The sequence below is a fragment of the Mustelus asterias genome, chromosome 20 (genome assembly GCF_964213995.1).
Source record: "Mustelus asterias chromosome 20, sMusAst1.hap1.1, whole genome shotgun sequence".
Classification (NCBI taxonomy): Eukaryota; Metazoa; Chordata; class Chondrichthyes; order Carcharhiniformes; family Triakidae; genus Mustelus; species Mustelus asterias.
Window position 1 is genome coordinate 47,139,355 of NC_135820.1, and position 26,854 is coordinate 47,166,208.

Genomic DNA, 26,854 nt, shown 5'->3' on the forward strand with positions numbered 1-26,854 from the left:
CCTCGTGTTTGATAACGCGCATCAATTTTATTTACTGTTGTTAAACTCTCATCGAGGAAAAAAAAAGGAGAGTATGGGGCAGATCCTGAAGCCGGAATGCCTTACACTAGATCCACGTGCGGTGGGCGCCTCTAACACCTTCGACCACTGGCTGAAGTGCTTCGAAGACTACCTGGCAGCCTCCGCAGCGGTCACCACAAATGATGACAGACTCCGGGTCCTCCATGCGAGGGTAAGCGACACTGTCTACCTCGCGATCTGTACGGCCACCGATTACACAAAGGCCCTCGAACTTCTGAAGAAGCGTCATATCAAACCGCCCAATGAAATACACGCTCGTTACCTCTTAGCCACTCGACGATGGCAGTCTGGCGAAACGATGGAGGAATATGCGAACGAGCTCCTACAGCTAGCCAGGGGCTGTAACTGCAAAGCTGTGTCGGCTGAGCAGAGCATGAACGACCTCGCCCGAGATGCATTTGTGGCGGGAGTCGGATCGTCGTACATTCGACTTAAACTATTGGAGAAAGGTAACCTTGACCTTACCCAGGCAATCGAGCTAGCGGAGATGCTGGAGACGGCCTCCAAAAGCTTAGTATTGTACCCGGAAGACCACGTGGAGACAACGTGGCAGGAGCAGTCGCCTATCTCTCCTCGTCCCTCGGGTTCGAAATGCTGCGTAATGGCGTGCTCACACTCGGGCCAGACGACGGCAGCAGCTCCGGGCGGCCCGCGGTGTTACTTCTGTGGGGGAGCGAAGCATACTCGGCAACGTTGTCCCGCTAAGGCTGTGCTGTGCTCCGCCTGTGGTAAGAAAGGGCACTATTCGAAAGTGTGCCGATCTAAATCAAGGAACGGCAGTGCGGCCTGCGATTCTTCAGAGCTCGGTTCTTCGTCGTCGAAATCATCGAGGGGTTCGTCCACATGCGAGGCTCCGTCGACGCCATTGCGGTCGACGGAGTCGGAGGTGTGTGACCACCAGGGGTCGCTGAGTTTGGCGCCATCACCCACGTGCGACCTATGGGAGCGGCCATGTTGGTCGGCAACGACCGCGAATGACCAGCAGGGGTCCTCCTCGTCGATTTCAGCTGCCTGCAGTGGCGCTCATGAACCAACGGTGGCTTCGATCATCCTGGACCAGGCCAAGCCTCATAGACTTGACAAATCTATGATGAACATCCAGGTAAATGACAACGTGATTTATTGTCTGTTTGACAGCGGGAGCACTGAGAGCTTTATCCACCCAGACACTGAGAAGCGGTGTGGACTCCGGATTCAACCTGCCAAACAGACAATCTCTATGGCATCGAAGTCCCAGTCTGTCACCGTGCTAGGGAGTTGCGTGGTAACTTTGACGGTGCAAGGCACAGTTTACGAGCGTTTCAAGCTCCTAGTGTTGCCGTACCTTTGCGCGCCAATACTTCTCGGACTAAACTTCATGGTCCACTTGAGGAGTGTAACCCTACAGTACGGTGGGCCACTCCCTTCACTGGCAGTGGGAGAACAGCAGCAGCCTCCAAATTGCCCAACGCACTCCGCCTGTAGCTCTCGACGCTGAAGATCACCACGCCCTCCCTGTTCCAGAATCTTGTGCCAGGCTGCAAGCCCATCGCGACTAAAAGTAGGCGTTACAGCGCTGAGGATCGGATCTTCATTAGATCTGAGGTTCAGCGGCTCCTCAAAGAAAGGGTCATACAACCCAGCGCTAGTCCGTGGAGAGCGCAGGTCGTGGTGGTCAAGAGCGGGAACAAACCCCGGATGGTCATTGACTATAGTCAGACCATTAATCGATACACGCAGCTGGATGCGTATCCTCTCCCGCGCATATCTGATATGGTCAATCAGATTGCGCAGTACCGGGTGTTCTCCACCATAGACCTCAAGTCTGCCTACCACCAACTCCCCATTCGCCCAGAGGACCGACAATACATGGCTTTTGAGGCGGATGGTCGCTTGTATCACTTTCTCAGGGTTCCCTTTGGTGTCACCAATGGGGTCTCGGTCTTCCAGCGTGCTATGGACCGAATGGTGGACCAGAACGGGCTGTGGGCTACCTTCCCGTACCTGGATAATGTCACCATCTGCGGCCATGACCAGCAGGACCGCGACACAAATCTCCTGAATTTCCTACGCACTGCATCTCGCCTGAACTTGACCTACAACAGGGAGAAGTGTGTGTTTCGTACGCGCCGTTTAGCCATCCTAGGATACGTGGTGGAAAACGGGGTCATTGGCCCTGATCCAGACCGTATGCGCCCCCTTTCTGAACTTCCCTTGCCTGCTAGTGCAAAAGCACTGAGAAGATGCTTAGGCTTCTTCTCTTATTATGCGCAGTGGGTTCCCAATTACGCGGACAAAGCCCGTCCGCTCATTAAGTCCACGACTTTTCCCCTAATGCCAGAGGCCCGATTGGCCTTCGATAAATTAAAAGCCGACATCGCGAAAGCTACGATGCACGCTGTTGATGAGTCCATCCCCTTTCAGGTGGAGAGCGATGCATCTGATTTCGCCCTGCCGCCACACTTAACCAGGCGGGCAGGCCCGTCGCCTTTTTTTTCCCGCACCCTCCACGGCCCCGAAATCCGGCATTCAGCGGTGGAAAAGGAGGCCCAGGCCATTGTGGAGGCCGTCAGGCACTGGCGCCATTACTTGGCGGGGAAACGGTTCACCCTGATCACGGACCAGCGGTCCGTAGCGTTCATGTTTAATAACACGCAGAGTGGCAAGATCAAGAATGACAAGATCTTGCGGTGGAGAATTGAACTCTCCACCTATAACTATGACATCATGTACCGTCCAGGGAAACTCAATGAGCCCTCGGATGCCCTCTCGCATGGAACATGCGCCAGTATACAGGAGGACCGTTTGCAGGCTCTCCATAATGACCTATGCCATCCTGGGGTCACTCGGCTCTACCACTTTATAAAAGCCCGCAACCTGCCCTACCGGTGGAGGACGTCAGGTCTGTAACAAGAAGCTGTCGGGTTTGCGCGGAATGCAAACCGCACTTTTACCGACCTCACCGGGCACATTTAGTCAAGGCCACTCGTCCCTTCGAGAGACTGAGTGTCGATTTTAAGGGCCCCCTTCCCTCAACAGATCGGAATGTGTACTTCCTCAATATCATTGACGAGTACTCTAGGTTCCCTTTTGTTGTTCCCTGCTCTGATACATCCGCTGCCACGGTTATCAAGGCATTCCGTGAACTCTTTATCCTGTTCGGGTACCCCGGCTACATTCACAGCGACAAGGGCTCGTCGTTCATGAGCGATGACTTGAGGCAATACCTGCTCTCATACGGGATTGCCTCTAGTAGGACCACGAGCTACAACCCTAGGAGTAACGGACAGGTGGAACGTGAGAATGCTACAGTCTAGAAGGCTGTCTTACTGACGTTGAAGTCAAAAAGTCTTCCAGTCTCCCGTTGGCAAGAGGTGCTCCCTGATGCGCTCCATTCTATTCGTTCCCTCCTGTGTACGGCAACCAATGCTACTCCCCATGAGAGGATGTTTTCATTCCCTCGGAAGTCTTCCTCGGGGACCTCATTACTGTCTTGGTTGACGTACTCAGGACCCGTCCTCCTGCGGCGACATGTAAGGGCCCGCAAGTCCGACCCGTTGGTCGAACAGGTCCATCTCCTCCACGCCAACCCTCAGTATGCCTATGTGGCATACCCTGACGGGCGAGAGGACACGGTCTCAATCCGAGACCTGGCGCCAGCAGGGGACGTAGCAAACCCTGTCGCTCCCATATCCCCTGTTACAAACCCCTTAACTCTTGTTTCTCCCCCGGACACGGCGCGGGCAGCATCGGGACCATTGCTTAACCCTTTTACTCCCGTGTACAGCTTGCCTGAGTCCAGAGGATGGTCGCCACTGCAGGGCGTGTCAGGATCCCCTGGACTACCGTCACCTCAGGGTCAACCGACCTGTGAGTCCGTGGAAGAACAGCTGGACGCCGCCTTGGGGAGAACGCCACCGCAAGTGCCTACTCCGGTGTCACCGCCGGTATTGAGGAGGTCACAACAACGGTGTGGTCCCCCTGACCGTCTGAACTTATAGACTGCTGACATTTTATTCTGTTTTTTTTGTACCCCGCCGGCCTTTGTTCTCAAAGGAGGGGTGAATGTGGTGAACCATCGTTGGTTCCCACTGGATAGTACTGAACCAGGGTCTGGCCAGTACTACAAGGATGCACATATGTTACTGTTGGGTTGTGCTACTTGTTGCTGTTGGGGTTAGGGTGGGGTTGTTACACCTTTGTACTGTAGTGTTGTGGTACATCCCAGTCGGGCTCCGCCTCCTGGGAGAGGTATAAAGGTCCCTGCTCTGGCTGGGACCCCTCAGTCTGGGATCGTGTATATAATTATTGGCTGCTTCATTACAGTAAATAAAAGCCTTTATTTCCCGAGCATCTAGCCTTGTGTTTGATAACGCGCATCAGCCTCACTGATGGCAGCCCTATACATGAGCTAATACTGCGCTACATGATAACGATGTGTGGCATAAAGCAGATGGCCCAGTTTCATATCTGCTGCGTTCACAACAAGCAAGCCACTAACTATTTCTACAGGCCATAGTCTTTCCTAGGTAGGTTTGCTGCAGAGTGACCAACTGTCCTGGATTTTCTGGGAACTTGTTATACTTTAACCTTTCATCCTGCATCCCAGGTCAGGCATCCCTGGGATGCTCTTTGTCCCTGATTACTTCTGTCGCTCAGCACTTTGTTTCTGCCCATGAGTTTGGGGATGTCCTGTTGGAGACTGAAGAGGCAGGTTGCGAGCAAGCAGAATCAGAATCAATGCATGTAGCTGCGGGACCCCCAGCCCCCCAACTCTCTTCCCCCCGACCCCCTTCCCTGCATCCCCACCCCTACCCGCTCTCAAATACTCAAGAGGGCTACACAGTTGGGCCTAATCTCACAGGCTCATTAGACCACCACCCCTCGCCTTCACAGGCTTCAAAGCCTTGCCAATAGTACCACCATCCACCCACTCTCAGTCTCACAGCCTCGCTAGACCCCTTCATCTCTCACATACTCACCAGACCTCCCATCATATCCCCTGGCCAGTCTAGCCAGCGACACCTCCCTCTTGCATGCCAAAGTGTCCATTAATTAATTCTTTGTGAGTTGCTCACCGTAGTCACCTGCAGAGATGGCTAATGGTTCATTGGGGGTTGTAGTAAAATAGGCCATACTTCCTCCTGAACACTTCTTTCATGCTTTATTATGTAAAACATCACATGCTGTGACTGGGATATTCTGAAGAGCTTTGCAGCTTAATTGTTAGTCAGGCATTTATGTTTTTTGTGATGTAATGGTGGGGGGATGGTGTGCTAGCGCAGTCTCATCTGAAGAGTCTCCAGCAGCACAATTTCCGCGAATCCATATCTCTACAGATGTGCCGATGCAAGTGATAACAAGACTATCATATAATTGGGTGTTGTGTTGTGTTTTGGATGCTTTGCACCATTCTGAATAGATAAACCAAAATGGATAAAGCAGCCTTCCCAGCCTACTCTTGATTTTTTTGAGAAAGATTAACTTTCCCAAAATTATTTGATCAAATTTTATAAAGTTTATTCATTAGTGTCACAAATAGGCTTGCATTAACACTGCAATGAAGTTACTGTGAAAATCCCCGAGTCACCACACTCCGGCGCCTGTTCGGGTACATTGAGGGAGAATTTTAGCATGGCCAATGCACCTAACCAACACATCTTTTGGACTGTGGAAGGAAACCAAAGAATCCGGAGGAAACCCAGGCAGACACGGGGAGAATGTGCACAGACAGTGACCCAAGCCGGGAATTGAACCCGGGTATCTGGTGCTGTGAGGCCGCAGTGCTAACCACTGTGCCACTGTGCCACCCAAATTGTGACAACATATTCTTTTACTACATTCGCTGGTCACAAGAAGCTTTCAAAAATTTGGACAGGGTCCGAATCCTGTCACAGGATTTACTTGATACAAATGTCAAGTTTGTCCGTCGCTTTCAAACACAAACTGTGGCAGGACAACCAGTTATTTTCAAATATGGGTTACGTGCGCTCAAATTAGGGAGTCACAGAAACGGTTTTGAGGAATATATTTCAGATCTCGTAACAAGAAACAACAAAAGTTGGGTGCAGTCTGCGGCCAAATCTTCTGTGGAGTGGCAATCACTGTTTGATTGCCACTTTGTTCCCGTTTCCTTACCTTGCACTGGAGCTCCACATTTCTCACCTCCACCTCTGACCTGGGCCTGCTAGGAAACGTAGAGCGTCATGACTCCTGAAGGCCTTCAGTGCAGTGTACAAGCATTGGGGGAGAAGAGAGTGTTGTGCTGGCCACGGGGGGTCGTCAACAGATCTCCCCGTGGGCCTCGGAGAATATGAGCTTCCCAGTCGGCAAGTGCAGGCTTGCCCAATAGAGAAGAAGCAGAGGGGGGGCTAGTTTAAAACCAACTGGCTAGATTGGCCTGGTAACCTGGGGGAGCTGAAGAAGGAGCCTGAGACTCCGAAAGCTTGTGCTGCCAAATAAACCTGTTGGACTTTAACCCGGTGTTGTGAGACTTCTTACTGAGCTAGTTGTGGGCAGGGGATATGGTAAAGTAGCTGGTGGTTGCGGGGGTGGTCGGGGAGGTAGTCAGGGTGGTGGAGGTCGTCAGGGTGGTCATGGGGATTGGGGTAAAAATAACTGTCTCTCGGCATCCCATCAGGCCTTCCAATCGCGTCGCGCCAGTGTCAAATCACATCGGCATCAAACCCGATTGCTAATGAGTGATGGTCCTCAGATCGCAAGAGATTTCAAGATGAGTGCAACAGTCACTGGGGGGTGGCGGGGAGGGTAGAGGGGGTGAGCACACACTAAGAGGGAAATGTGGAAAGAGGGATGTGCAAGGAGTGGGGAGTTCAGAAGGGCAAGTGCTCGCGATGGCAGGCAGAGGAGCACGGAGGTGGATGAAGAGGATGACCAATGGAGGCAGAGGGAAGACCGAGGGAAGGGAAGCTGATGAGATATGAGTACTCAGAGTTATGCCAAGTCAGTGAGTGGAGGTCAGACTTACATTGGTTCAATGATTTAAATCAAAGGTTCTCACATCCCACAGGCCGCTGCCCACCTCTATGTGCGTATGAGATTCCCAGGGGTAAGGTCGCATTCAATCCAAGGTGCCAATGCTTATCTGCCCAACTTCTCCCATAGGTCTGTCGTTCACACCTTTGTACTCAGCACCCTTTACTCAGTCTGCTCTTCAATATCTCTTCACAGAGGAGGAGTAAGTGAGAATGGATCCAGTGGTCCAGCAATGATCTCTCTGAATCTTCATTTGAGCTCCAACATGTGCGACAAGGCATGGGGAGCGTGAACATGAATGGAAGGCTGAGGTTCAGAGAACCAGACTGCACAGTTGACTGACAACACCAAGGATCTATCGACCACCAGTCTCTTTTCTACAAATAGTGAGTAGCAGTGCAGGGCAAGACTGTGATTGTCCAGATGGTCCCACACACATGCCACTTGATCCTGGCACTGATGCCACACATGAGTTTGGAAGCTTCATTCAGCCAGTGGCCCTGAAAGTGACAGCTGCACTCAATTTCTTTGCCTTTGGGTGTTTCCAGGGAGCAACTGGGGACCTGTGTGGCATTTCACAGTTCGCAACACATTGGTGCATTCAGGAGGTGACCAATGCCGATTACAGAGGGACCATCATCATGTAAACTTTGATCTGAATAAGAATAGCCAGGCTCAGAGATCCATGGGCTTTATCGCTATCTCTTGTTTCCCAGGAGTGCAGAAAGCAATAGACTGCACCCACGTGGCTATATGAACTCCCTGGCAGCAGCCCTTGATGTTCGTCAACCACAAGGGTCTCCATTCCCTCAATGTGACCGTTAGATGGAATGTGATCATCTTTAAGATGGTATGGTAAGATTGTATGTGACCATCTAAAGCACATCTGGAAGTGGGTTTGTGTATGGTTCCCTGGGAGTTGCCACGATCCCTACATCCTCAAGTTACTCCCAAGTGCCTGGGATCTTCAAGGGCCAGAAAGTCTGTCGGATTGGTTGCTGGGGATAAGGGCCACCTACTTAAACAGAGGCTCATGATTCCAGTGTGCTGCCCTCAGTCTCCAGCCAAGGAAATATACAACTACCAGATGCTCCATCATCGAGCAGACCATAGGATATCTGAAGATGTTTAAGGATATTATTAAACTAGGAAGAGTGCAGAAAAGATTTACTAGGATGCTACTGGGACTTGATGGGTTTGAGTTATAAAAAGAGGCTGGATAGACTGGGACTTTTTTCCCTGGAGCATAGGAGGCTTAGGGATGATCTTATAGAGGTCTATAAAATAATGAAGGGCATAGATAAGGTAGATAGCATCTTTTCCAGAAGGCAGAGGAATCTAAAACTAGAGGGCATAGGTTTAAGATAAGAGGCGAGAGATGTAAAAGGATCCAGAGGGGCAAATCTTTCACTCAGAGGGTGGTGAGTGTCTGAAATGAGCTGCCAGAGGCAGTAGTAGAGGTGGGTACAATTTTGTCTTTTAAAAAGCATTTAAACAGTTCCATGGGTAAGGAGGATATGGGCCAAATGTGGGCAATTGGGACTAACTTGCGGTAAAAACTGGGCAGCATGGACAAGTAGGGCCAGAGGGCCTGTTTCCATGCTGTAAACCTCTATGGCTCAATGTGATTCAGATGCGTGGACTGCTCAGGTGGTTCTCAGGTTAAATCTCGGAATATAAGGATTGCAAAAATCCAAACCAAAATGCATTCATCTAACCATTACAGTCACATATCGATGGAATGGTTTTCAAAAAGAGCAATTTATTCACGCTAATAGAGCACTTGTGACCATGAGGTGACATTAAAATTTTTTAACATTCCGAACCCTACAACAAAACCCCAGCATCCTCAGCACGGGCTGAGGGATCCTGCTGCTTACTAGTTCTGATGCCTCTGATGACCTTGATGGTTGTCCCCTGGTGGCCCGAGCCCTCGAGGAGCCAAACTTCATAAAGGTCTCCTGCTTCGGGGCAGAAGCACCCTGGCGGCTTGAGCTCCTGGAGTCGGTGCAGGCACAGGTAGGGGGGACTCTGAGCAGCTGCACACCCTTGCAGTGTCCTGAGTGGACACCCCCAGGATTTCCGAATGACAATCATCCACACTATGGGTGCCAGAGGGTCCTGGCATGGCTCCTGCTGGCGATGGGGCACCCAGAGGGAGGTCAAGATTCCAGGTCCCCATGTGGCCGACATCCTAATGGTGCCCACCAGACCGTGTGGCAGTGGAGTACAGGCCTGAGCACAAGTCCTGTAGGATCATAGAATCAGTACAGTGCAAAAAGAAGCCATTTGGCCCATCGAGCCTGCACCGACAACGATCCCACCAAGGCCCTACCCCCGTAACCCCATATATTTACCCTGCTAATCCCCTGACACGAATGGACAATTTATCATGGCCAATGCACCTAACTCGCACATCTTTGGACTGTGGGAGGAAACCGGAGCACCAGGAGGAAACCCACGCAGACACGGGGAGAATGTGTAATCTCCGCACAGTGACCCAAGCCAGGAATTGAACCCGGGTTCATGGTGCTGCGAGGCAGCAGTGCTAACCATTGCGCCACCATGCTGCCCTCTGCTGCTGGACCAAGATCTCCAAGGTGTTCACCAGCCTTCCCATGGTGGTCGGAGCCACAACATTAGACAGAACGCAGATGCGCTTGTCCATCGATCGCTCTTGTCGGCTGAGTGACTGCCAAAGCTATACCCAATGTTCCACTGCCTCCCTTTGCTTCCACATCTGACTGGGACTGAGCAGGTGGCTAGTCTCCAGCAGCCCTCCAAGTGCTTGAGCCCTGAGTAATTCCTGCCTCTTTTGAAGTTTTCAAATCCCTATTTTTCTTTTGCCAGCAAATTGCAATATTTTTCTGCCTCTAAGTCCAAATTATCTAAATACATCAAGAATACTTCTGTGGGTGGGGGTGGTGTGTGTGTGTGTGTGTGTCTGCATTTAGAAAACACTTTTTTGTGAATTCCACACTTACCTATCAACACGTAATCTTTAGATGTTCATTGAGTTCAGCAGAATTCCAGCAAAGTGAGTTCAGAAAGACAATCCACTATAATATATACCTACGGTTTAACTTCCCATATAATTCTACTTTGCAACTGCAAAATGATTATCCAATTATACCCTGTTGTACATCAAATGACATTATTATTCTGCAATGATGATAACATAGAAGTCTCTGTCTTGCTCGGTATAATTTTAGTTCCATTTTTAGATGCCTTTTGCATTGTTTTCATTTTACCAAGACCATATCACAAAAAAATTATGGCTGCTACTAAGTATACAGATATTGTTTAATCCTATGATTCAGATGGAATTCAGAATAAACTGGAGATTTAAGAAATATGAACCCCTCAATTAAATTTTTGCCTTGTCATTCATTCCCAGTTATCCATAACTCTTACGTATTAGTTGAATTAAATGTGGAATCTACTTTTGAACTGCTTTTATTCTCTTGTCAAACAGAATCGGGTGATTGTACTGGAATGTTAGACCTCCACTGTGATTGGATCTATATATCGGAAAGCTAACCAAACATTTCCGACGTGCAGCTAAGAAGGGCATCCCTCACACTGATAGTACAGTCAACATCATTTGGATGCACCCAATAATTTGACGGAGCACTTTGTTTGTCTTAATTAGAAGTTTCTGAACTCATCATTCCACAACAGAACACAACACTCTGTATTGTCTTTTTTTGAAAAAATATCCTTATTGTCATTTCTTAGTTTTAAGCAGGTCTTTTCTGGTGAATTGAGATGGCTGACCCTCTGTCTTGGTATTTATTCTGTTGTGGATGTGGTTGGCCCTGGCAAGGCCAGTCCTTATTGCCCATCTTTAAATGCCCTTGAACTGATTGGCTTGTTAGGTCATTTCAGAGAGTCAACCACATTGCTGTGGCCAGACCAGGTAAGGATGGCAGATTTCTGCCCCTTAAGGGGGAGGTGGGGGGGTCTCCCAAAAAAATTCTAAATGTCAAATTCGCTTAAAAACTGGAGTAACCCCCACTGTTGTTTTTAAGCGAGATTTTCAAAATGAATCTTCCACACTCTGTGCATCACAGAGTGGCTCAGAGAGTTTCATGCTGAAAATCAGTGGGCAGGGCCTATTCCCGTGGGAGAGGTCAGCAACATAGTGATCATGCACTAATCTGTCAGAGCGGAGATCAGTACATGCTCAGTGGCCCCACACTGCTGGCCCCTGATTACTGGCTTACTGACCCCCCAACTCCCCGATCCCTGGCCTCCCAGATCACTCCTGCCAGCCCTGATATCTTCCCACCCTCCCCCCCACCCCACCGACAGCCCCGCTTTCCCGCCCCCCCCCCCCACTCAGATGGCCAGCCCCCAATCTCCCCCTACCCTCCCTCTACCCGCGATCCACTGATCCCAAGTGCAGAGTGGCAGCGGGACTACCCACCCCCAACCGATCGCCCCTTATAGGCCCCATCCCCTATGGCCTCTCCCGTGTGGCACTGCCCGATGCACAATGGGGAATGCTAAGGTGCTCCTTGAGCATTGTCATTGTGCCCCTTGGGCAGTGCCAGGGAGCCAGGCTGGCACTGCCAGACTGGAAATACCCAGGGGGCACCCCCCTTACCCACAGCCACCTCGGAGGGCCTCCATAGCCTTGTTCACTCCATTGGGGTGGGCCACCAGCTCCCCATTAGTGGGGAGCTGTTGTTAAACCCCGCTGTAGTGAACCACTCCTAGTGGGGGGGAGAGACACCAGCGGGCCATGAGACTTCAGTCCTGGGCCTGCTAAAGAAATGCAAATCAAAATTTTAATCAGCTCCGTGCCAATTTTCGGCACGGAGGAGACAACTCTGGAAATCCTCTCCTAGGAGACGCGCGGAGGCCATGGCGCCCAGCTGGGAGCCTGCTAAACGGCCTCCACTGATGATTCCCAGTCCATTGCACGACTAGAGCAGTACAACGGGCTGGAAGGATCGCCCCCATGATCACTATTACTGAGAGTAGCTTTTAATTCAAGAGTATATTACTTGAATTTAAATTCTACCAGCTGCTTTGGTGGGATTTGAACCCGTGTCCCCAGAGAATTAGTCTGGGCCTCTGGATAACTAGTCCACTAACATTATCACTACTCACCCTCTGTGAGTCACTGGAACAAAGGAATTCACTTTGCAGTTTCTGAAATGTTACATCTCATTACAAGTGAGCAGCTTCCAAAACATTGGTGTGAAACCTGTGGCCTGGGGGCCATATGCAGCCCAGCCGAGTTCTGAGTGTGACTCACGAGACGTTTTGTAGACCTTTGCCCACGTGCAGGGTTGCCACTTTCCTCTGATTTCAGTCCGCATAGATTTTTTCCAACCGATATGACTGAATTGATTTGCACATAAAGCAAGGGCAAGGGAAGTGAGGTGCATGCTAATTGCACGCAACATTGACTGTGAGAGCCATGCCCTCTCCCTGCATCCAATCAAGTATTTATTTTACCACTTGATGTTGTTGGTAGTTCTACTAATATAATTGATTAAGCATTTTCTATGAATAGTTATGAAATATTCAGCGTGTATTAAATATATTTAATCTTATTCATGGGGTCATGGTTAGTGAACAAATTCGATTTCAATCTTGCATCCCACTGAGATGAAAAAGGGCCACTCATGCAACCCACTCACTGGCTGACGTTTCCTACCACAGTTCCAGTCGATCATCTGGAACTGCACAGACTAACTTTAAAAGAGCAACAAGAATGGCAATTGTATTTGTAAGCTCAGCTTTGATGTGGAGATGCCAGCGTTCAACTGTAGTGGGCACAATAAGAAGTCTCACAACACAAGGTTAAAGTCCAACAGGTTTATTTGGTACCAAGAGCTTTCAGAGTGCTGCTCCTTCATCAGGTGAGTGGAGAGTTGGGTGTTAAGAGTTGGGTTTTATGCCGTGTTTGTGAATCCAACTTTCCACTCACTCCGAAAGCTCGTGATACCAAATAAACCTGTTGGAGTTTAACTTGTTGTTGTGAGACTTCTTACTAAGCTAAGCTTGTTAGCAGAGTTGATGAGTCAATGTCACAATGCCCGAGATCAATGGAGATTTCCGTTGTCGGACACTCGCCTGCTCCGATTCCATGGTGGGCGAGGTGGTAGAATTTGGCGAATGACTTTCCAAACACTAGACTCAACAAATAACACCTCTTTCAACCCATAATGGTTGAGACAGAAGCAAGCTCTGGTTGGGTTGGACAACTGGCCGAATTCAAGGTAGTTGATCTACTTTGCCTCCTGAAACACAGCGTGCATTAACTCTTGCCCCCACTAATGTGTCATAATGTTCGAAGCTTAGATTCCAGCTCATCAACTCTGAGCCAGAGTTCCTCGAGCAACCATCATTTACTACAATGTGTTCACTAAGAACCTCAACGTGGTACACCAGCTCTCACATCATGCAGGTACAACACATTGCCTGGCCCTCCATCCCTATTTTATTTAATCAGTTTTTAATTTGGTTTTAAAAAGATTGTCAACTTTTTGTAGCTTTTTAACCTGGAAAATGTTTGCGCTCTTTTATCTTGTGTAACCACCGCTCTCCATGCGCTGTTTTATCCTGTGTCACAGCCACTTCCCTTGTGCTCTTTTATCCTGTGTCTCCGCTGTTCTCCTCGTGCTCTTTTATCCTATGTAAACATTGCTCCCCTCACGCTCTTTTATCCTGTGTAAACCCCGCTCTGAATGCTCAAAGGCTCTAGGGCTGTTAATAAGTAAAACACATAAGCCTAGGGTGGTGCCAACTGATTTTGAAGAGGAGTTCCAGTCTATAAGAGGAAAATTGCTTGAATTGGAACTAATAGAAATAGGTTAGCAGTTAAGAATTGTACCTTGTCGTGTTTAAGTATTTCAACTTGTAAAAATTAAACCAATTAATTTGTTATAGCTAAACTGTATTGTTAAATAAAGTTTGTTTTGCTAAAAGCTTCCGAGTGTGTCAATAGAATCGTACCTGGAGTAAAACACCTTATCCTCGCACTCATGCCAAAGTAGAAAAACTGTCGGGGTCTAATCGGGCTTCATACCCCATACTTTGGGGTTTCTGCTCTGGTACCCTAACATGGAAGAAGGAACAGATGTTAGTTTTCCAAATTTGCCAATGATACTAGATAGGTGAAAGCCATGCTGTGGTGAGGATATTGTGATTCTGCAACAAGATTGGGTGACTGGGTGAAAATCTGGCAAATGAAGTTTAATGTGGAGCAAGTGTAAAGTCATGCACTTTGGTAGGAGGAATCAAAAGACAGATTATTATCTAAATGGAGCGAGACTGCAAGTGAGTGAAATACATAGGGAACGCGGTGTTCTAGTGCATGATCACAAAAAGCTAGCAGGCAGGTCTAACAAGAAGTTAAATAGGTAAACAGCATTTTGGCCTTCATTGCAAAGGGGTTGGAGTTTGAAAATAGGGAGGTTGTATTGCAATTATACAGGATGTTGGTGAGGCTTCGCCTGGAATACTGCATACAGTTTTGGTCCCTTTACCTAAAAAAGGACGTTGTACATTGGAGGCAGTCGAAAGGAGACTCACCAGGCTAATTCCTGGGATGAGAGGGTTGCCCTATAATCTTGTTCTGTATTCCTTGGAGCTTAGAACTGTGAGGGGTGACCTTATTTAAACATAGAAGATGCTGAGAGGGCTTGACAAGGTAGATGGTGAGATGTTTTCACTCGTGGGAGAGTCTCGGACAAGGGGACATAGCTTCAAGATAAAGGTCTGGATATTTAAAACTGAGGTGTGTAGAAATTTCTTCTTGCAGAAGGTGATGAATCTCTGGAATTCTCTGCCCCAAAGGGTAGTGGAGGCTGGATCATTAAAAGTATTCAAGGTGGAGGTGGATAAATATTTGATAGATCGAGGAATAGAGGGCAACAGGGAAATGGCACAGAAAGGGAGTTTAGGCCAGCATAGATCAACCATGATCGTATTGAATGGGGGGGTGGGGGTGGGGGTGGGGACAGGGTTGAAGGGCCTGGTGGACTACTCCTGCTTCTATTTCTTGTGTTCTTGTGAACCAATATTCATGTCCTCTATGGTCCTTGTACCATAACAACTTCCTTTTCTCTATGAGGGGGAAGTTGCAAACATTTCTTTTTGTCTTTTTTAATGTGTGCAATAACCCAACCTGTTAAACCTAACTCGAGTTTGCTATAGGTTATTAGTCGGATCACAAAAAAAGTCAAGGGGTTGGTAAATACAAGAGGTTGCTTGTGCTAAAATGAACAATTCAAAATGCCTCCTGTTCACGTACAGGTGTTAAGAGGAAAAACTAGTGCTATTTAAATTAATCCCTTTCTGTCCACAGCAATGTGATCTTATTCTTTGAATCCTACTGCGATAATGGTGGCAATGTTTGCTATCTCTGTTATTCACTTGGTTCTGATGTCAAAATGTCAAGTAATGCAATTTAGGTTTTAAGTGGCCCATTTCTTTTTTGTGAGTGTGAAAGGCTTGAATACAGTTTCCGTTGACAGGACCTAGTTCCCACATTGCATGGTCCAACTAGTTGATTCATTTGACCCTTCATTCATTGGCTTAAGTCAGAATTTAACAGCTAATGACAAGCAGCAGGGAAGTGTTTATGAAGCCCATTGCATCTCCTTACAATTTGGAAGCTAAAAATACCACCGTGACAGACTATTTTTCACATGTATTAATAAAAAGAAATACACAAAGGCTAGTTAAAATGTGGAATTCTGTCACAAACCATTATTGAAACATTGTCTATTGATACATTAAAAGAGAGGTCGGTAGTTTCTTACAGGGGAATAAGGGGAAGAGTCGAAGTAGAGTAGATGGCTCATGTGGAGGAGAATATTGGCAGAAAACAAATGGCCTGCTTGTGTTCTGTAATGTTCCAGGACTGTACACCATCTAATTTTTAGCTGTAATTTAATAACATTAAGTTCAAAGTTTATTTGTTATTGTCACAAAGGCTGACATTAACATTACAATGAAGTTACTGTGAAAATCCCCCAGTCGCCACATTCCGGCACCTGTTCGGGTCCACTGAGGGAGAATTTAGCATGGCCAATGCACCTAACCAGCATGTCTTTCGGACTGTGGGAGGAAATCAGAGCACCCAGAGGAAATCCATGCAGACACGGGGAGAACATGTAAACTCCACAGACAGCAACCTAAGCCGGGAATCGAACCCGGGTTCCTGGCGCTGTGAGGCAACAGTGCTAACCACTTTGCCACTGTACCACCCTAATTTGGATGAAAAAACGAAAGACTCCAAAATCCCTAAAATGTTTAATAAATTCACTGCAAACATTTTTAGTGATACCAGTCCTAACGACTGTTTCCAGACACATTGTGTGGAGATGCCAGCGTTGGACTGGGGTGAACACAGTAAGAGTTTTAACAACACCAGGTTAAAGTCCAACAGATTTATTTGGTAGCAAACACCATTAGCTTTCGGAGCGCTGCTCCTTCGAAGGAGCAGCGCTCTGAAAGCTAATGGTGTTTGCTACCAAATAAACCTGTTGGACTTTAACCTGGTGTTGTTAAAACTCTTACTGTGTCCAGACACATTGACAGATCATGGCCTGAATTTTATGTTTGGGATTCAGGCACCCGCTCATCCTGACTGAACGTAAAATATCATCAATTGACATTGAGTGTGCTTAATTTGATTTGATTTATTATTGTCACGTGTATCAGGATACAGTGAAAAGTATTGTTTCTTGCGTGCTATACAGACAAAACATACCGTTCATAGAGTAAAGTTTAAAGTTTATTTATTAGCATTACAAGTAAGCTTACATTAACACCGCAATGAAGTTACTGTGAAAATCCCCTAGTCGCCGCACTCCAGCTCTGTTCGGGTACACTGAGGGAGAATTTAGCATGGCCAATGCATCTAACCAGCATGTCTTTCAGACTGTGGGAGGAAACCGGAGCACCCAGAGGAAACCCATGCAGACACGAGGAAAATGTGCAGATTCCACAAAGACAATGACCCAAGCCGGGAATTTAACCCAGGTCCCTGGTGCTGTGAGGCAACAGTGCTAACCACAGTGCCACCATGTCATACATAGGGGAGAAGGAAAGGAGTGGGTGCAGAATAGTGTGCAACCAGATATGCATCTGCCGACAACTAAAGTGCCAATTCAGGCCATCAACAAGTCAATAGACAGTAATTATATGCTGCCTGTGTGATTTTCAGCTTATTGCATGGAAAACAAAGGTGAGCAGAAATCACTTTATTGTTTTCTTCATCCAAGGACAAGGTAAAAGGTCCCTTGGAGCAGCAACACTATCTCTGTCATTGTGAGTTCATTGCTGTGTGAGTACAGAGTTGTTCCTGGGTTTCTTTGGATATCCTTCAGTTCTCAATCCCGCCTTTCAGCATTTCAGGACCTCATCTTCCCCGGAAGAATTGTGTAGTGTTTGCAGTTCTGATGGTAGGAGTATGACCGCATGAAAATCTGGTAGGAGGCCGCAGAGGAACGTTATTCAGGAGGTGATACAGTTCAGCGCAGGCTGCAAACCTATTCTGTGCAGTTAGCCACGTAAACGGTCGATGATGTCACTTTCTGATGACAGGATCCTGTAACATTTTCAGTACCTGTCGCACATGCACCAGTGAATCGCACTCTCACCTCGATCCGAGACCCTGCCACACCATGACCAGAGGATCGGGCTGGCCAGTGGCACTCAGCTCCTGTGCATCGCTCCTGTGCTTGCCGAGGACATACAGATTTTGAACTCCACCACCGGTTCTTCGGCACAGCACAACTTCTCTGCTCCTGACAGGGAAAAATAGAAAGGCTCATTAGTGCTGCTTCTCCCTGAAGGTCCATTCCAGCTGGCATCCGTCCTGTTCATACTCTCTCCATCTGTCTTCATGCAGGACAAGATCACACATCATAAAAGGCAGAGGTCCCAGACCGGGGACATTTGGATGCCACCAAGGACTGCAGTGAAGGATCATACATCGTGCAAATCTATGTGCCCTCTGCCTCTCAACAGGATTTTCATGCCATGTGGCCATACTCAGAGATCATCTGCGCTGCTGTCAGCCAAACGCATTTAGGACTTTGAGTGTTCATCTGCTGAGCTCATCAATAAATGGGGACACCTTGAAACCTCAAGGTGATGAAGCTCTGCCACATTATTGGACCGTAAGAAGTATCACAACACCAGGTTAAAGTCCAATAGGTTTATTTGGAACCACGAGCTTTCGTAGCGCTGTTCCTTCATCAGGTGAAGGAGCAGCGCTCCGAAAGTTCGAGATTCCAAATAAACCTGTTGGACTTTAACCTGGTGTTGTGAGACCTCTTACTGTGCCCACCCCAATGGCATCTCCACATCATGGCTACATTATAGTACCAGCACACAAACATCCAGTCCTGCATGTCTCTCACCCTGTAATTGTGTCTATTACGGGAACAATCACAGACTAGGGACCCTGTGCTAAGCATCCCTTCCCTTGGGCACTCGCCAAGATCATTGATGCTAATTCCAAATCGTGATCTCTGGTGGCCAGTAGAGGCTTTGAACATGCTCTGGAAATGTACATCACCCTAGAGGAGCTCCATGTTCAGGTATCCCTCCTTCAATCCACCCTCTGTTCCCATTTTGTCTGTGCTTCATACCTGTTTGTCAGCCCCTGAACATTTTGAAGTGGATGTGGCCAAGTCTCATTCAGGCCTCAACCCTCCTCATCTTGAGGCCACTTACACAGTTAAACATAAACAAGCCCCACACTCTCTCATACCCCCACAAAGCCTTTTCCCCATCTGCCAGCTGTAGATGCTCCCTGACTAAGTGTGTCAGCTGCGGCCCAATATTGTACCAGAAACCCCACAAACCGAGGCACATGATGTTACAACTACAGCCCGTGCACAGTATGCTGGGTATGACTGAGATTGGCCTGACATGGTCTCCCCCCTCCCTGGAAAGAGACAATTAGAGGTTGATCCTCCCACAAAAATTCGAAGTGTCTAATTCGCTTAAAAACTGGAGTAAATCATGCTGGTTTTTTCAGTGGGAGTTTCAAAATGAATCTCCCACACTCTGTGCACTACAGAGTGCACTACCATGAATCGCGTGAAAAAGCTGTGGGCAAGGCCTATTCCCACTGGAGAGGCCAGCAGCATAGTGCTGAGTGGCCACTGCGCAATTTGTCAGTGCTGAGATTGGCGCATGCGCAGTAGCCCCGCACTGCCAGCCTCCAGATTGCTGGCCAGCCCCCAGACCCCACAATGTTGTCCCTCTGACTCCCCCATGGCCCAATCGCTGGCCCCCCTGAACATGGCCGAGGCGGCCTCGACCACCCCCTCCCACCGGCCCACCTCGATCTCCCGCTTCCACCCTCCCCCCAACTCCCTCATAGCCACGACCTCCCGATTTTCCCACCTCTCCGTTGGCTGTTCCAACCTCCTGATTTCCCCACCCTCCCCCAGCAGTCCCCCCCCCCCCCCCCCCCCCCCATGCCCAGACTTGATCGCTGCCCTCCCTCCCTCTGCTCGCAATCCCAAGTGCAGAGTGGCAGTGGAACTCCCAACCCCACCGATCTCCCTGCTAATAGGCCCTGCCCCCAATAGGCCCTGCCCCTTGGCACTGCCTGATGCCCAGTGGGCAGTGCCCAGGTGCCCCCTGGGCATTGGCATTTTGCCCCTTGGGCAGTGCCAGGGAGCTCAGGCTGGCAAAAGCTTTCAGCTCAGACCAGACAGTTTGGCTGCAATAGTTTCCATAAACCGTGAGTTTCCAAAATATTCACAATGTGTTCTGTGAAAGACATCAGTCTAATTGCCCGCCAAAATTCCCAGATGATCCAACAATGGGGGATGATTCCAGCGAGCAGGCATTATGATGAGATGCAAATATATTAAAATGACATTCCCGATTTGCGGCAGTGGGAAACATGATGCACCATTGATCATCGCAAACTGGTTTTACACCAACATAAAACTGATGTTTGACCTTATCCTGATATTTTCCACACCAGTCCACCATGACACCAGCAGCGAATGGGGGCAGGAACTCCCACTCTAAGGCACTGTGACAATACTGTGCCTTTAAGAAATGTATTTTAAATCATGTTTCCTGTAGGTTTTTGAAGCAGCTCCTAGCATTTTTATTTTAATGGAGCCATTTGTCTGTAGCTGGTGTCTCTAAATATTACAGAAGCAATATAATTGACATCATGTTTATTTAAAATCTGGGCTAATGCAGTGTCCTGGGGCTTTATGCCCCTTTTGGAATTGCTGGGTGGAGCATGATTGACAGGTCAGGTGCTGCCTGGGGGCAGCTTATTTTCCCACAGAAAAGTCCGAGGTTTTAGTTTCATTTTTCTCAGATGCTGTTTGGATGTGAGACAGAAAGTATTGGCTCTTATTTTCCTCTCTCTCTGGAGTTGAAAATTCTATTCTGTGAGTTCTGTGAGTTCAGGATTACTGCCTGTGCCACGGGAAAGTGAGGGCAGGAATGGAGTGAGGTGGAGGATGAATGTGTGGCTGAGGGACTGGTGCAGGGGGCAGGGATTCAGGTTCCTGGACCATTGGGACCTCTTTAGGGGCAGGGGTGATCTGTATACAAAAAACGGGTGGAACTTGAATCACACGGGGACCAATATCCTGGCCGGTAGGTTGGCTAAGGCTACTGGGGAGAATTTAAACTAGATAGGTTGGGGGGAGGGGAGCTAGAAGAGTTGACTAGGATCAAGGAACTAATTGATGGGGGGGAGGATGCAGGGGTAAGGGGAATTACAAAATTAATGGTAGAGGAGAGGGTGCAAGTGAATGAAGGCGGTAATTTAGATAAGGGAGTAGAGGGAGAGGGTGTTCGCGACTCATCAAAGCGGGTCCAGATAAAAGTTGGAATAAGGACACTTTGCCTGAATGCACGAAGCATTCGGAACAAGGTAAATGAGTTGATGGTGCAAATCAGCACAAGTGGGTACGATCTGGTGGCCATTACAGAAACGTGGCTGAAAGGTGACCAGGACTGGGAGATGAATATCCAGGGGTATCAGGCGTTTAGGAAGAATAGACAGGAAGGAAAAGGTGGTGGGGTCGCGCTATTAATAAGAGATAATATCAGGGTAGTACTGAGGGATGACATAGCTCTGAGGAACAAAACGTGGAATCATTATGGGTAGAGATGAGGAATAGTAGAGGGAGAAAGACACTAGTAGGTGTGGTATATAGGCCCCCAAATAATAATGTTGAGGTAGGGAGGGCTATAAACAAGCAGATAAGGGATGCGTGTAAAAACGGAACGGCAATAATCATGGGGGACTTCAACATGCACATTGACTGGCAGACTCAAGTCGGTAAGGGTGGAATGGAGGAAGAGTTCTTAGAATGCTGTCGGGATAGTTTCCTTGAACAGCATGTTACGGAACCGACGAGGGAACGAGCTATTTTGGATCTGGTATTGTGTAACGAGGTAGGTAGAATTAAGGATCTTATTGTGAAGGACCCTCTTGGGTCTAGTGACCACAATATGGTCGAATTTCTGATTCAGATGGAAGAGGAGAAAGTTTGGTCCCAAACCAGTGTCCTCTGTTTGAACAGAGGGAAATATGATAGGATGAGGGATGAATTGGCTAAGGTAGACTGGGAGAGCAGGCTGGCAGGTAGGATAGCTGAGGAACAGTGGAGGATTTTTAAGGAGATCCTTTTCAGTTCTCAGCAAAAATATATTCCAGCAAAAAACAAGGATTGTAAGAAAAGGGAGAACCAGCCGTGGATAACGAAGGAAATAAAGGAGAGTATTAAAATAAAAACAGCTGCGTACAGAGTGGCCAAAAATAGTGGAGAAACAAGTGATTGGGAAAGATTTAAGAAACAACAAAGAGAGACTAAGAAAGCGATAAAGAAAGGAAGGATAGACTATGAAGCTAGGCTAGCAATTAATATAAAAAATGATAGTAAAAGTTTTTATAAATATATAAAAAGGAATAGAGTGGCTAGAGTGAATGTTGGACCCTTGGAGGACGAGAGGGGGGAGTTAATAGTGGGAAATGAGGATATGGCTGAGTCTTTAAATGAGTTTTTTGTGTCGGTCTTCACGGCGGAGGACACAAATAGTTTGCCAAATATTAACGATAGAGGGTTGGCAGCAGGAGAAATACTTAATACAATTAATGTTACCAGAGAGGCAGTGCTGGGTAGACTAATGGGACTGAAGGTGGACAAGTCCCCGGGTCCGGATGGAATGCATCCCAGGGTATTGAAAGAAATGTCAGAGGTAATAGTGGATGCGTTAGTGATTATTTATCAAAACTCGTTGCATTCTGGGGTAGTGCCGGTTGATTGGAAAACGGCTAATGTTACGCCGCTGTTTAAAAAAGGAAGGAGACAAAAGGCGGGTAACTATAGGCCGGTCAGCTTAACGTCTGTAGTAGGGAAAATGCTGGAATCCATTATTAAAGAGGAGATAGCAGGGCATCTGGATAGAAATGGTTCGATCAATCAGACGCAGCATGGATTCATGAGGGGAAAGTCGTGCTTGACGAACATGTTGGATTTTTATGAAGATGTGACTAGGGCGGTTGATGGAGGAGAACCGGTGGATGCGGTGTTTTTGGATTTCCAAAAGGCGTTTGATAAGGTGCCCCATAAAAGGCTGCTGAAGAAGATTAGGGCACACGGAGTTGGGGGTAGTGTGTTAAAGTGGATTGGGGACTGGCTATCCGACAGGAAGCAAAGAGTCGGAATAAATGGGTGTTTTTCCGGTTGGAGGAAGGTAACTAGTGGCGTGCCGCAGGGATCGGTACTCGGGCCGCAACTGTTTACCATTTATATAGATGATCTGGAGGAGGGGACGGAGTGTAGGGTAACGAAGTTTGCAGACGACACAAAGATAAGTGGAAAAGTGAATCGTGTGGAGGACGGAGAAGATCTGCAGAGAGATTTGGACAGGCTGAGTGAGTGGGCGAGGATATGGCAAATGGAGTATAACGTTGAGAAATGCGAGGTTATACACTTTGGAGGAAATAATAACAAATGGGATTATTATCTCAATGGAAACAAATTAAAACATGCTACCGTGCAAAGGGACCTGGGGGTCCTTGTGCATGAGACGCAAAAGCCCAGTCTGCAGGTACAACAGGTGATCAAGAAGGCAAATGGGATGTTGGCCTATATTGCGAAGGGGATAGAATATAAAAGCAGGGATGTCTTGATGCACCTGTACAGGGCATTGGTGAGGCCGCAGCTGGAATACTGTGTGCAGTATTGGTCCCCTTATATGAGGAAGGATATATTGGCATTGGAGGGAGTGCAGAGAAGGTTCACCAGGTTGATACCGGAGATGAGGGGTTTGGATTATGAGGAGAGGCTGAGGAGATTGGGTTTGTACTCGTTGGAGTTTAGAAGGATGAGGGGGGATCTTATGGAGACTTATAAGATAATGCGGGGGCTGGATAGGGTGGAGGCGGAGAGATTCTTTCCACTTAGTAAGGAAGATAAAACTAGAGGACACAGCCTCAAAATAAAGGGGGGTCGGTTTAAGACAGAGTTGAGGAGGAACTTCTTCTCCCAGAGGGTGGTGAATCTCTGGAATTCTCTGCCCACTGAGGTGGTGGAGGCTACCTCGCTGAATATGTTTAAAGTGCGGATGGATGGATTCCTGAGCGGTAAGGGAATTAAGGGTTATGGGGATCAGGCGGGTAAGTGGTACTGATCCACGTCAGATCAGCCATGATCTTATTGAATGGCGGGGCAGGCTCGAGGGGCTAGATGGCCTACTCTTGCTCCTATTTCTTATGTTCTTATGTTCTATTAGAAGCTACTGAAAGAAGACAGTTGATGGGATTTTATGGCCTCACTCAGGTGAGACTGGAAATTCCCGCCCGAAGTCAATGGAGATTTCTATTGTCGGACCTTGCCCACTCCAATTCCACGGCGGGCAAGGTGGTAGAGTTCTGTCCTGTGTGTTTCTGTCTCTCCCTCCCTCTCTATCTCCCTCTCCCCCTCCCTCTTTGTCTTGTCACTGGACGCAGGTGAGGTCCCAGAGGATTGGAGGATAGCTAATGTGGTCCCGTTATTTAAGAAGGGTAGGAAGGATAACCCGGGTAATTATAGGCCGGTGAGCTTGACGTCCGTGGTGGGGAAGTTGTTGGAGAAGATTCTTAGAGATAGGATGTATGCGCATTTAAAAAGGAATAAACTCATTAACGATAGTCAGCATGGTTTTGTGAGAGGGAAGTCATGCCTCACTAACCTGGTGGAGTTTTTTGAAGAAGTGACCAGAATGGTTGATGAGGGAAGGGCCGTGGATGTCGTTATATGGACTTTAGTAAAGCGTTTGACAAAGTCCCTCATGGTAGGCTGGTGAAAAAGGTTGGATCTCATGAGATAAAGGGGGAGGTGGTTAGATGGGTGGAGAACTGGCTTGGTCACAGAAGACAGAGGGTGGTAGTGGAAGGGTCTTTTTCCGGCTGGAGGCCTGTGACTAGTGGTGTTCCGCAGGGCTCTGTATTGGGACCTCTGCTGTTTGTGATTTATATAAACGATCTGGAAGAAGGTGTAACTGGGGTGATCAGTAAGTTTGCGGACGACACAAAATTGGCAGGACTTGCAGATAGTGAGGAGCATTGTCAGAAGCTACAGAAGGATATAGATAGGCTGGAAATTTGGGCAAAGAAATGGCAGATGGAGTTCAATCCTGATAAATGCGAAGTGATGCATTTTGGTAGAAATAATGTAGGGAGGAGCTACACGATAAATGGCAGAACCATAAAGGGTGTAGATACGCAGAGGGACCTGGGTGTGCAAGTCCACAGATCCTTGAAGGTGACGTCACAGGTGGAGAAGGTGGTGAAGAAGGCATATGGCATGCTTGCCTTTATAGGACGGGGCATAGAGTATAAAAGTTGGGGTCTGATGTTGCAGATGTATAGAACGTTGGTTCGGCCGCATTTGGAATACTGCGTCCAGTTCTGGTCGCCACACTACCAGAAGGACGTGGAGGCTTTGGAGAGAGTACAGAGGAGATTTACCAAGATGTTGCCTGGTATGGAGGGGCTTAGTTATGAGGAGAGATTGGGTAAACTGGGGTTGTTCTCCCTGGAAAGACGGAGGATGAGGGGAGACTTAATAGAGGTGTATAAAATTATGAAAGGCATAGATAGGGTGAACGGTGGGAAGCTTTTCCCCAGGTCGGTGGTGACGTTCACGAGGGGTCATAGGTTCAAGGTGAAGGGGGGGAGGTTTAACACAGATATCAGAAGGACATATTTTACACAGAGGGTGGTGGGGGCCTGGAATGCGCTGCCAGACAAGGTGGTGGAGGCGGACACACTGGGAACGTTTAAGACTTATCTAGATAGCCATATGAACGGAGTGGGAATGGAGGGATACAAAAGTTTGGACCAGGGAGCGGCACAGGCTTGGAGGACCGAAGGGCCTGTTCCTGTGCTGTATTGTTCTTTGTTCTTTGTTCTCTCTCCTCTCCCCCTCTCTCCCTCCTGAGGCGTGCTGAAAGTTCTAGGGTTGGGAAGCCCCAGTTTTAATCCAACATTCAAAGGGACCCATTCACAGCAGGTATAAAAAGCTGCAAAATCCATCATCAAGTGAGCATATTTTTTTTGTGCCAACTCTAGAAAGAGGTGTATGTTTGTGGGGTGTTGTTTGACTTGGAATATCATAGCTAGCTCTTAAAGTTTATACTTTATCATGGTTGATTTGTAAGTGGTAAAAGTTATGCCAATTTTTCTTATCATATTTTAACCTTCTTAAATAAACGTTAAAGTTTCCTAGTGGGTCACTTGAATCGTACCTGGAGTGAAGCACCTTATGCTCACCCTTGCCAAATTCAAAGGTGAAAACTTAGGGCGGGATTTTCCGGTCTTGCTCACCCCGAAATTGGAAAATCCCACCTGAGGTCAACAGACCTTTCCATGGTCTGCCCCTCGCCCGCTCCCATTCTCGTGGCAGGCGGGACAGTAAAATTCATCCCTTCGGGTCTCGGCTATCTTCTTAAAACACCTTGAAGTTTCTGGACTGGATCATAACCTATTAAAGGAAGAAGATTGGCAAGATATTTGGAGATAGGTCTTCAATGGCACCGTGCACATCAAAGGCAGCAAATTCAACTGAAGATCATCATTACCCAAATTCATGATCTTTCACACAAAGTATGTTCTTGGTTGTATCTTTATCAGCTGCTCCTGTAAGCGACCCTTCCAGCCCCTATAATTGATTTGATATTTTCCAAGCTGAATATCCGGGTAGGTAACAATAAGACCAAATGATCATAACAAAAATTCATTGCTCGGTATAGCAGCCCTGACGTTAATGAGGAGCTGAAATTAGGAAAGGAGAGATGAATGTCAAATCCCTTTAGCGTGAGACAGAAATAAGTTTAATTTTTGGACTTTATCTGCCTGGAACGAGCGAGTGGTAACAGCTGGCGAGTGGGCGGGAACAGAATTTCAACTGGTAGGAGGTCACCAACCATCACCAAACAATGACTACTTCTTTCATAACTCTGTCGAATCAGGGAGTGATTCATCAACATTGAATGGATAGCCAATCTTCTGCAATGATTAAGAAGTTTATGATCGTAATGGCTTTGGTGACTAATCAGTTGGCACCTCACAGAACACATTGTGAATATTTTGGAAACTCACAGTTTGTGGAAACTGTTGCAGCCAAACTGTCTGGTCTGAGCTGATAGCTGTTGCTTTGAGAAATGCTTATGTAGTTCTTGTTAACAACACAGTACAACTATCTAGCAACACAAAATAAAATTCAACAGAAAGAAGGTACACTTTTACCAAACATAGCATGTTCCACGTAAACTCTACAGAGGTCAT